This window comes from Saimiri boliviensis, chromosome 8 (assembly GCF_048565385.1).
Source record: "Saimiri boliviensis isolate mSaiBol1 chromosome 8, mSaiBol1.pri, whole genome shotgun sequence".
NCBI lineage: Eukaryota > Metazoa > Chordata > Mammalia > Primates > Cebidae > Saimiri > Saimiri boliviensis.
In genome coordinates, this window is record NC_133456.1 from 74,524,921 (window position 1) to 74,537,134 (window position 12,214).

Below are 12,214 nucleotides of genomic sequence, written 5' to 3' on the forward strand. Positions count from 1 at the left end.
TAGTCTCAAACTTCTGAGCTCAAGTGACATCCACCTGCCTCATCCCCTCAAAGTGCTGAGATTACAGGTATGAGTTACACAGCCCAGACAATTTTTAATTTTTAAGACCTCTCTCTTATTCTCTGATTGTTTCTAGTTTTATTTTATTTTATTGTTTTTGGGACTTAGTCTCACTCTGTCACCCCGGCTGGAGTGTGCAGTGGTATGATTTTGGCTTACCACAACCTCCATCTCCTGGGCTCAAGCAATTCTTCTGCCTCAGCCTCCCGAGTAGCTGGGATTACAGGTATGTGCCACCAAGCCCGGCTAATTTTTGTATTTTTAATAGAGACGGGGTTTCACCTTGTTGGCCAGGCTAGTCTCGAACTGCTGACCTCAGGTAGTCTGCCCACCTTGGCCTCCCAAAGTGCTGGGATTACAGGCATGAGCCACCGCACCTGGCCTTGTTTTTAATTTTCAAGAGCACTATCTTGTTCTCCTATTGTTCCTGGTTTTATTTTATTATTTTATTTTTTTGTTTTTGAGATGGAATATCAGTCTCCTGGGTTCAAGTGATTCTCCTGCCTCAGCCTCCCAAGTAGCTGGGCCTACAGGCATATGTCATCACACCCAGCTAATTTTTGCATTTTTAGTAGAAACAGGGTTTCACCATGTTGGCCAGGCTGGTCTCAAACTCCTGAGTTCAGGCAATCTGCCCACCTTGGCCTCCCAAAGTTCTGGGATTATAGGCATCAGCCACCATGCCTGACCCTACTTTTAGATGCAATACTTCTTGTTTATAGATGCAGTATCTTATCACTCTGATGCTATTAATGATAATTTTAAAATATCCTTCTTTTATACAAATTTCACCACTTTAATGTTTTAATTGAGGTATAATTTATACACTGAAAAATATACAAGTTTAAATGTATATATACAATTTTAATGATAGAGCTTGATGAATCTTACATATGATTACATATGTGTATATATGTATATACTTGTATATATATATGTATATACCTGTATAGCCACAAATAGATCAAGATATAGAATATTTCTGGTACCATGAAGGCTCTCTCATGCTATTTCCCAGGCAATACAACCCAAGAAGCGATCACTCTTCTGAGTTCTATCAACAACCGCTGGTTTTGCTTGTTCTTGAACCTCACATCAATGGAATCATGTAAGTACTCTTCTGTGTTCGGTTTATTTCACTTAACAACATGATGTCTGTGAGATCCATCCCTGTAACAAATTGCAGCAGGTACTCAGTATTTTTATTCCTGTATTGTATTTCATTATATAATATGCCACAATTTACTTCCTGTTGAAGGACATTTGAGTTGTTTTCAGTTTGGATGTATTATGAATAAAGCTACTATGAACGTTCTTCTCTTTTTTTTTTTTTTTTTGAGATGGAGTTTTGGTCTTGTTACCCAGGCTGGAGTGCAATGGCGCGATCTCGGCTCACTGCAACCTCCACTTCCTGGGTTCAGGCAATTCTCCTGCCTCAGCCTCCTGAGTAGCTGGGATTACAGGCACGCTCCACCATGCCCAGCTAATTTTTTGTATTTTTAGTAGAGATGGGGTTTCACCATGTTGACCAGGATGGCTTTGATCTCTTGACCTCGTGATCCACCTGCCTTGGCCTCCCAAAGTGCTGGGATTACAGGTGTGAGCCACCGTGCCCGGCCGAATATGAACATTCTTATACTTTTTTTTTGAGACAGAGTCTCATTCTGTCACCCAGGCTGGAGTATGGGGCATGATCTCAGCTAACTGCAACCACCACCTCCCGGGTCCAAGATATTCTTGTGCCTCAGCCTCCCCAGTAGCTGGGACTACAGGCATGCACCACCACACCTGGCTAATTTTAATTTTTTTTTTTTTTTTTTAGTAGAGATAGGAGTTCACCATGTTGGCCAGGCTGGTTTCAAACTCCTGGCCTCAAGTGATCCACCCACCTCAGATTCCCAAAGTTCTGGGATTACAAGTGTGAGCCACCATGCCTGGCTAATTTTTTTGTATTTTTAGTAGAAACAGGTTTCAGCGTGTTAGCCAGGCTATTCTCAAACTCCTGACCTCAGGTGATCCGCCCGCCTCAGCCTCCCAAAGTGCTGGCATTACAGGGATGAGACACCACACCTGGCCTCTTTTTTTCTTTTAAAAGACAGGGTCTCCCTATGTTACCCAAGCTGGTCTTGAACTCCTGGGCTCAAGGGATCCTCCTGCCTCAGCCTTCCAAAGTGCTAGGATTATAGGCGTTAGCCACCACTCCTGGCCCACTCTTAACAGTGTCTTTAGATGACTGGAAGTGCTTGGCAGCTTTATTAAGATGAAATCCGTCTGCTTAAAGTGCAAAATCCCATCGCTTTTAGTATATTTACAAAGGTATGTGATCATCGCCACAATCAGTTTTAGAATATTTTCCTCCTGCCCAAAGTGGCGGCCATACCTATTTGCAGTCCCTTCCCACCCCTCCTGCAAGCTGTCATTCCTAGGAAACTACTCATCTACTTTCTCTCCATGGAACTCTCTGTTCCGCACATTTCATCTATATTAAATCATGTAATATTTGGTCTTCTGTGACTGGCTTCTTTCACTCAAAATGTTGTGAAGGTTCATTCATGTCAGCATGTATCAGTACTTCATTCCTTTTTATTGGCAAATAATATTCCATTGTATGGCTATATCACATTTTATTAATCAGTTAATCAGTTGAAGGAATATTTGGGTTGTTTCTGGTTTGTGGCTATCAGTAATAATGCTGCTATGAGCATCCACATACACGTTTTTGTGTGGACCTATGTTTACAATTGTTTGGGTATAAACCCACGAGTAGAATTGCAGAGTTGTATGATAATCCTAAGATAGCCTTGCTTGGTTGCCCAGGCTGAGTGCAGTGGTGTGATTTGGCTCACTGCAACCTCTGCCTCCCAGGTTCAAGTGATTATCCTTCCTCAGCCTCCCGAGTAGCTGGGGACTACAGGCACACACCACCACGCCCAGCTAGTGTTTTGTTTTGTTTTTGTTTTCCGTATTTGAATAAAGACGAGGTTTCACCATGATGGCCAGGCTGGTATGTTTATTTTTTGAGACAGAGTCTCATTCCGTTGTACAGGCTGGAGCACAGTGTCACAATCTCAGCTCCCTGCAACCTCCACCTCCCGGGTTCTGTGATTCACTTGCCTCAGCCTCCCAAGCACCTGGGACCACAGGCATGTACCACCACGCCCAGCTAGTTTTTGCATTCTTAGTAGGGACAGGGTTTCACCACGTTGGCCAGGCTAGTGTCAAACTCCTGACCTCAAGTGATCGGCCTGCCTCGAGCTCCCAAGTGCTGGGATTACAGGCATGAGCCACTGCACTCAGCCGTCAACTAATACTTTGAAAGCTAGAAAGAACCTTTCTTCTAAGTAATTATCAAAACAAATAACTGGGGAGATGAATATTTTGAAACAAATGAGATGCTATTGGAACCCTGTATAGATTTGTATATTGCTGATTTAGGGATAAGAACAGAACCTTTAACTTGGGAGGTTGCAGTGAGCCAAGATTACACCACTGCACTCCAGCCTGGGTGACAGTGAGATTCCATTTCAACCAAAAAAAAAAAAAGGTATAAAAGTACTGAGTCTGTATCCCATCAATCTGCCAAGACAATTTTTTAAATTTAAAAATCCTCTGATGTTTGCTTCTGAAGCACATATACTAAAGCACAAATGATTCAGAGATTAGCATGGCCCCTGCACAAGGATAACAAGCAAATTCATGAAGCATTCCAAATGAAGTTTCTCTGCATTTATACTATTGCTCTTCTAATTTCACGTGTCAACTTGGCTGGGCCACAGGATGCTGATTCTTGGTTAAATATTATTTCTGCTTGTCTGTGAGAATGTTTCCAGAAAAGAACAGCATTTGAGCTGGTGAACCCAGTACAGGAGAAGGCTCTCTCCAATGTGCACGGACATTATTCAATCAGTTGAGAGCCTGAATAGAACAAAAAGGTGGAGGAAAGTTGAATTTGCTCTATGCCTGAATGAGCTGGGCACAGGGCTTCTGCACTCACTGTTCTTGGTTCTCAAGTCTTCAGACTTGAACTGGAATCAACACCCGCAGCACTTCTGCATTCAAGTCCTGCAAACTACACTACCAGCTTTCCTGGGTCTCCAGCTTGCAGAACTCAGATTGTGAGACTTCTCAAACTGCATAATTGAGTGAGCCAACAGCTTACAATAAATCTCTTTCCAGAAATATTAATATACAGCCTAATGGTTCTGTTTCTATGATGGAGAATCCTAATAAAAGCGTGCAAAATGCAAATTATAATCATGAGAAACAGCCAGGTGCGACGGCTCATGCCTGAATCCCAGCACTTTGGGAGGCCAAGGCAGGCAGATCACTTGAGGCCAGGAGTTGAAGAACAGCCTAGCCAATGTAGTGAAACCTTGTCTCTACTAAAAATAGAAAAGATTAGCGGGTGTGGTGGCATGCACCTGCAGTCTGAGCTACTGGGGAGGCTGAGGCAGGAGAATTGCTTGAACCCGGAAGTGGAGGTTGCAATGAGCTGAGATTGTGCCACTGCACTCCAGCCTGGGTGACAGAGTTAGACTCCATCTCAAAAAAATGAGAAACCACTACAAAACCAACCAAAAGCTAAAAGATTGGTAACACTAAATACTGGCAAAATAAGGACCAACTGGGCTCTCATACCTTGGTGGTGACAATATAAAATGGTACAATTACTTTTGAAAACTGAGTTTCTTTAAACATACTTTTACTTTATGGCCCAGAAATACTCTTCTACTCAAGAGTATTTATTCAGAGAAAAATATGTCCACAAAAAGACCTATATAAATCTGTTTATAGTAGCTTTATTCATAATATTTTAAAACTATAAACAGCTAGGCGTTCAATAGAATGGATAAAAACATCATACATCCATACAGTGGAATATTATTGGCAATGAAAAGAACCAACCACTGATACATACAACCATATAAGCAAGTCAGGAAAACATGCTGAGTGAAAGAAGCCAGAAACAAGTGTACACGCTGGATAACTTTGTTTACATGAAGATTTAGAATAGACAAAACGAATTCTTTTTTTGGATAACATAATTGTGCAATAAAAAACTTGTGGTTAAAAAAACGCTTGCAATTAAGAAGCTCAAATCTTTTTTTTTTTTCTACATATATGAATGTTGGTTGTAAGATGCCAGTGGTTTGATTGCCATCACTGCTTCCTTTTCCATTTAAATAACACATTTAGACTGATGCAGAGTTATAATGCAGATTCTTCTTTATATTGACTCATGAGAAACAATCATTTTGGTGGGTAGAGAGAAAAATATATAGTATTTATGAATCTGATAACTTTTTTCACCCCAGATCTCTCAGGGATGAAGAACTCTTTTTAGCTTTAATAAAAATATATTCATTATATTGAGAAAATTAATGTGCACATAAAGAGACTGTAAGGGCATTTACAGCTTTGGGACATTGAGTCGGAAAAAAAATTAGCTTGCCTACTTTTAAATAACATTTTTAAACAAATTGTATCAAAATCACAAAGACTAAGCTTGCAGTAAGGGTTAGGGAACTGGTCCCAAGCCTAAGAAATACCCAGGCATCCATTTCCAAGATTTATCTCCATCCTGCCCTCTCCTATGTTTTCTTTTCCTCAAGTGGCTTCCTGCTGGAACTTTTCTACTCTAGGTTACCAAAGCTGAGGAAGCACTGCTTCCAGTGGTCAAAGGAAAAGAAAGTTGCAAGATGAGGCTGGAGGAAGAGGTTGGGAGGTGGGTGGATAATGGAGGTCCTGGTAGGCTACTAAAGATTTGAGCTAAATACAAGATGCAATTGACAACAAAAGATCACGTGATCTGATTTACCTTCTAAGACATTCACTTCTACCACTTAGCGGAGAATGGATTGGAGGAGACATGCCAATTAGGCATCGTAATAGGGAAGAAATATTTTATCAGGATTACTGGTTATAAGAGATTAGAGAGGCAGCACCGGAAGCCGCTGGCCTATGAGGCTGCGGACCGGGAGAGGCGGCCGCAGGTCCAGGCGCCATGGCTGCGGAGGGGACCCGGCTGGGGCGAGGCTCTGGCGGCCCGAGCGCGCCTAGGAGCTGTGAACCCGGCGCGAGGTCCCGGGCCCCGGGGCGCTCGCTCAGGTAAGTTTTTCCATAACCTTATGGAGAGAAAGCACTTTGAGACATGGCTTGAGAACATTTCTTTCTCTGACAGACGCAGAAAAATGAAACTCTGGATCACCTGATTAGTCTGAGTGGGGCAGTCCAGCTCAGGCATCTCTCCAATAACCTAGAGACTCTCCTCAAGCGAGACTTCCTCAAACTCCTTCCCCTGGAGCTCAGTTTTTATTTGTTAAAATGGCTCGATCCTCAGACTTTACTCACATGCTGCCTCGTCTCTAAACAGTGGAATAAGGTGGTAAGTGCCCGTACAGAGGTGTGGCAGACTGCATGTAAAACTTCGGGCTGGCAGATAGATGATTCTGTTCAGGACGCTTTGCACTGGAGGAAGGTTTATTTGAAGGCTATTTTGAGAATGAAGCAACTGGAGGACCATGAAGCCTTTGAGACTTCATCATTAATTGGACACAGTGCCAGAGTGCATGCACTTTACTGCAAAGATGGACTTCTCTGCACAGGGTTAGATGACTTGTCTGCAAAGCTGTGGGATGTGAGCACAGGGCAGTGCGTTTATGGCATCCAGACCCACACTTGTGCAGCGGTGAAGTTTGATGAACAGAAGCTTGTGACAGGCTCCTTTGACAACACTGTGGCTTGCTGGGAATGGAGTTCCAAAGCCAGGACCCAGCACTTTCGGGGGCACACGGGGGCCGGTGGGTTGCCCTTTTTCAAGGGTTTTTACAGTTACTAGCCTTATCCTTTTAAGCCAGAAGCCAAGAATGTGAAATACTTTTTTTTTTTTTTAATTTAACCTGCTTTTTTCAACCCTCTTTCTTAGTCACTGCAGTTACTTCCTTTTATTCTAGTTACTCTTATTTGGAATATTTTACCCAGTTTTGCTTTTTCTTGCTTTCTCCTATGTACCCTTGTGGGAGGGATAGTTCTCATTCTCTCTCTCCCCACTCCTGTTTCATTTATATCCTATGGAACAGTCAGTTCCTTTGCCTTTGTCAGATTCCATACCTCTAACTCGAGTAAATCCTACTTGTGTAAATTCCACTTTATTTGTAGCATTAGGGCTGAAAGTTATTTGGTGTGATGGTGGTTCCTACATTGTGTGGTCTACACAGATTACATCCAGTTGGATCTTGGTTGACAGTTGATTAAAACAAGCTACCACCTAGAGATAAGGTGAAAGAAACATCTGAATGTTTTCTAATAAAGGTATAGCAGCCTTACTTTTGCAAAAACTGGTCATTTGAATATAGCCTTGAGATTTGAGCTTTTTTTTTTTGGAGCTTTGTTTAGAAACTGAGCTATTTCCCAGCCTTATGGTTACATCTATGAGCAGCCTTTCAGGACTCCCTTTACAGGTTGGATCCCTCTGTTACCCAGTAACTTGTATTACTGCAGACCACTCATGATATAAATGATAATCTTGCTTCCCCACCAGACTAAACTCCGTAAGGACTGTGACCCTGTCTTGTTCACCCATGTGACTTGAGTTTCTTGCAACATACCTGGTGCTTAGTGGTTCTTTGAAGTAAAATTAGCCATTATGCTAATAAAAATGCGTATTTTTTTGCTTCATTTTGTTTTGTCCTATATACTCTTCTTCAGTCTTTGCTGCCTGCTACCACTTGCTTGTTGAGAAATATTTGAAGGTGCACACTATGTATGGAAATATATATTAAACTGAATGTTATATTCCACAATGTTAAGATGTACCATGACTTCCAGGTGATTTTATTCCTGATCAACTTTGAGAACCTCACTCTAATACATTTTCTTACTGTTGCCTAGACATTGCTGAGGTTTTTCTTAACTTTATGCCTTTACTATTAATTCCTTCTGCCTGCAATATTCTTTCTTCTTTCCTTGATAAACTCTACTCATCCTTCAGGGCCCATCTCCAAAATCACCTCTCCTGAAGTCCTCCCTGATATCCCTGGGCAGTTAGTCATTCTCCTTGATGTTTCCCTAGCAAGAGGTAAACATTTACTTTTTTCTGGGCTTCCTCCTCCACCCCCTACTTATACTGAGTTTCTTAAAGGAAGAATCAGTGTCTTCATCTCTGAGTCCCTAATGTTCCTTTAGAATTTGGCATACACTTGAAAATAAATATTTGAGGACTCACCATACTGTTTTTGGCACTGGGGATACAGCTGTGAAGAAATTCAGTTTTGAGTGAATGGCTTAATCTGACCTTTGAGATCCTTTTATTTTTTTCTGTCTTTACATTGGCTTTTCTTGAGTCTGGGTGGTTTCGCAGCTTCCATTCTTTACATTTGTCTTATTCTTCTTGTGTATCAGAGTAGGACCTTGTATGTTCTGTTTTTCTGCATAAATTAGATAAAGTATGGTGTAGTATCAGGCAGGCAGTCCTAAGAAGGAATGCCATCATCTCTAACACTTGTTTTGCGTCTCACTGTAGCTACCACATATAAAAGAGATTGTATTATTCCTGGGACTTTCCACCTTAGAATAATCTAGAATAATAATTTTGAAATACTTTTATCATAAAATTCCTAGTTGAATAGCACCATTACAGTGTCTCTGGTTGGGAAATTTTATAATTGGGCAGTGGGGAAAATAAACATTATTGTGCTGGGATTACAGGCTTGAGCCACCGCGCCCAGCCCCATTATTGAACTCTTAAAAAAAAAAAAAGGTAACAATGCCAGCTGATTTAAGCAGATTTTTTTTTTTTTTTTTTTTTTTTTTTTTTTTTTTTTTTTTTTTTAAGAACACTGGGTAGTTGGAAGACTCCAGTGAGAGAAACCGGCTTGGAAAACAGGTATAGAAGGAAGTTTAACAGCTAAAGTCACACCACAAAGCTGAGTGAGATCAAAGACCACTGTCAAACCCAGCACTCCACAGGTTGCCATACAGCTGCCATTGGTAGCAGACAAGGAACTTGGCCATTAGAGCTAGAACCACCCCTCTTCATCCTTCCCCCAGTGTTGCTGCCAACTCTGAGACATCCTTGTCATATACTCTACTCAAATACATTTTCCATTGTTCCTAGTGCAAGTCACTGATGACTGATTTAGTTTAGATGCACCTGACTGACCAAGCCTGGGTCATATATACATGCATGTGCTGTAGATGCAAGAGCCTGGGTACACAAGTATTTGGGATATTCAGCATGTGCTGTTAAAGCGGGCTGTCTCCCATCGAGACTCATTCAATGCGTAACTTATTATAAAGAAAGCGTCTTAATGCCAGGGAGCTAAGCAGCAGAAACAACACATGTTCAGTATCAGCATGGAAAACTGGATGTGGTGGATTGATTCCTTTCTATGCCCTTTGGCACTAATTTTGCAATCTCCCCAAGTAAAATCAGTGATTTCCTCATTCCTTTTTTGAGACTCTTGCTCTGTTGTCCAGGCTGGAGGATCTCTGCTCACTGCAACCTCCGCCTCCCAGGTTCAAGTGATTTTTCCACCTCAGTCCCCTGAGTAGCTGGGATTACAGGGACCAATCATTATGCCCAGCTAATTTTGTAGACGGGGTTTCACCACGTTGGCCAGGGTGGTCTTTAACTGCTAACCTCAGATGATCCACTTGCCTCAGCTTCCTAAAGTGCTGGAATTACTGGTGTGAGCCACCATGCCTGGCTGATTTTCCTCATTCCTTGGTTTTTGCTTTGAAAAGTTAGTAGATGTAATATAAGCAGAAGCTTGAAATGCATCTGGGTGGTTGGACTTGGCATTTCTGCTGTGGTGGTGTTTCTGCAAAGGAACACGTGGTGGCTTGCTAACTTTCCAAGGAAGCTGAGACATGTGGAGCAGACCCACACCCCTGCAGGGTGAAGCAGTTATCTTTGTCACCGCAGCCTAGTTTAGCCAACTCCCGTGCTGCCCTGCAGAGAGGCCGGCACCAGCCATCACAGGCGAACTTTCAGTTTCAGTGAGCCAAACAAATGCTTACTGTTGTATGCCTAACATTTTATGACTGGTTATCATGGAGCAATGGCTGACTAGATATACTTGGCTGGAGTGCACAATTTCATCTCGCCACAACCTCCATCTCCTGGGCTCAAGCAATTCTCCTGCCTCAGCCCCCGAAAGTATCTAGGACTACAGGTGCGAGCCACCATGCCTGGCTAAATTTCGAACTCCTGAGCTCAAGTGATCCAACTGGCTCAGCCTTGCAAAATGCTGGCATTACAGTGAGCTACTGCACCCGGTGACATTGTATTGGGGGAAATGTATGCAGAAATGAATGGGATGAAGAACCATGCCCTATTCACTATTGTTACTTGCCTTGAGATGCGGTGGAAGAATGAAAGCAAACTTTAAAGGGCATGAAGTCAGAAGCATATGCCCTTTCTTATCAGATAGTACAGATGTTTTCAAACTTTGAGCAAAGTGCTTTTATGAATCGACTTTGTGTTAAGACTAAGGATTCAGGGCACTATCATACATTTCCTGCTGGTACAAGGTTAATTAGCAGAGCTCTTCTGGAACATAATTTAGTGACATGTATTGGTACATTCAAGAACCTTAAAAAATGTTAATACACCTTATGATGCAGTTAATTATATTTTAGGATTTAAAAACAGAGAACCTGGCTGGATGCGGTGGCTCATGCCTGTAATCCCAGCAGTTTGGGAGGCTGAGGAAGGTGGATCACTTGAGGTCAGGAGTTCAAGATCAGCCTAACATGGTGAAACACTGTCTACTAAAATACAAAAATTAGCCAAGAATGGTGGTGGGCACCTGTAGTCACTCGGGAGGCTGAGGCAGGAGAATCGTTTGAACCTGGGAGGAGGAGGTTGTCGTGAGTCAAGATCACACCACTGCACTTCTCCAGCCTAGGCGAAAGAGTGTGACACTCCTTCTTAAAAATATAGAACCTATATTGAATAGATTATGTATTTTTAGTAATAAAAATTACAGATCAAAAGCTAAACTTGATGATTCCTAAATATTCTGGACCTAAGAAATTCTCCTAAATGGGTTTTCAAAGCATATTACAAGTTTATTTAAATGTTCACAGTATAAACATAACATGAATCTAAAAGTGTATGAAGGCCAGGTGCAGTGGCTCACACCAGCACTTTACAGAGGCCAAAGTGGGAGGATTGAGAGACCAGCCTGGGCAACACAGTGAGACCCCCATCTCTTAAAAAAAAATTAGTTGGACCTGTGGTTCCAGCTACTTTGGAGGCTGAAATGGGAGGATCACTTGAGCCCAGGAGTTCAAGCCTGCAGTTTAACTGTGATCTCACCACTGCACTCCAGCCTGGGGCACAGAGCCAGACCCTGTCCCAAAACAAAATCAATAAAACCAGTATATGTATAGTTGACATCTATATAGTAATGGTTCTGTTTCTCTGGTGAACTTTGGTACAGAAGCCAAGTTACATGGTACAATACAGGTATGTAAGGGCCTATACAGAATGACAAGAAACCAAATTCAGAATGTTATTTTAAATGAGAACAAACTACTGTCCCCCTTCACAGGAAACAATACTGCAATTATTTCCATCAAAGCATATTTTACATTGGAGCTAAATTATGGTAATAATGTTTAAACTTTATCAGCAAGTGGATATCCATGCTGAGGATGTTGGTTGCCTTTGCTTTGGTTACCAATCCGACTACTCTACTGGTCCAACCCTTTAACCAAAGATCATTAGATATTTATCTGTCAGACCAAGACAATGAGCTCAAGTTTTTCTTGGTCTTATACTCCTTGTTCTCATGTAATTCTCTGTACCCAGCTGCACACAACCTTTGACTCCCTCTAAACAGCCTAGTTAGAAGCCTTACCAACACCACAGATAACACAAAGTTTGTGTACTCATGGCGAGAAGGGATTTTGCCTTGTCTTGCTAGTAAGGGGCAGAGTGAGCAGAATAGAACCAATCCAGTATCCTGGTCACTTTTAAGTCTTTAAGTATGTAAAAGATAATATATAACAATCCTTTACATTACTGCAGTAGCATTCTAGCTTTTTGATGACACTTGGCATAAACTAGCATCAAGTCCAATCTTACGAGCCAATGAAATAAAAAACCACTATCTGAGATGGCATGCTAAAGGAAAATTGGGGTGTC

The 12,214-nt window shown here is 41.8% G+C and overlaps 2 pseudogenes; both read left to right on the top strand.

The window, feature by feature from the left end:
* Positions 1-3,676: 3,676 nt before the first annotated feature.
* Positions 3,677-3,776, top strand: LOC120367639 (U6 spliceosomal RNA; annotated as a pseudogene).
* Positions 3,777-6,013: 2,237 nt separating this feature from the next.
* On the top strand, positions 6,014-6,898 carry LOC120367616 (F-box/WD repeat-containing protein 2 pseudogene; annotated as a pseudogene).
* Positions 6,899-12,214: the final 5,316 nt, after the last annotated feature.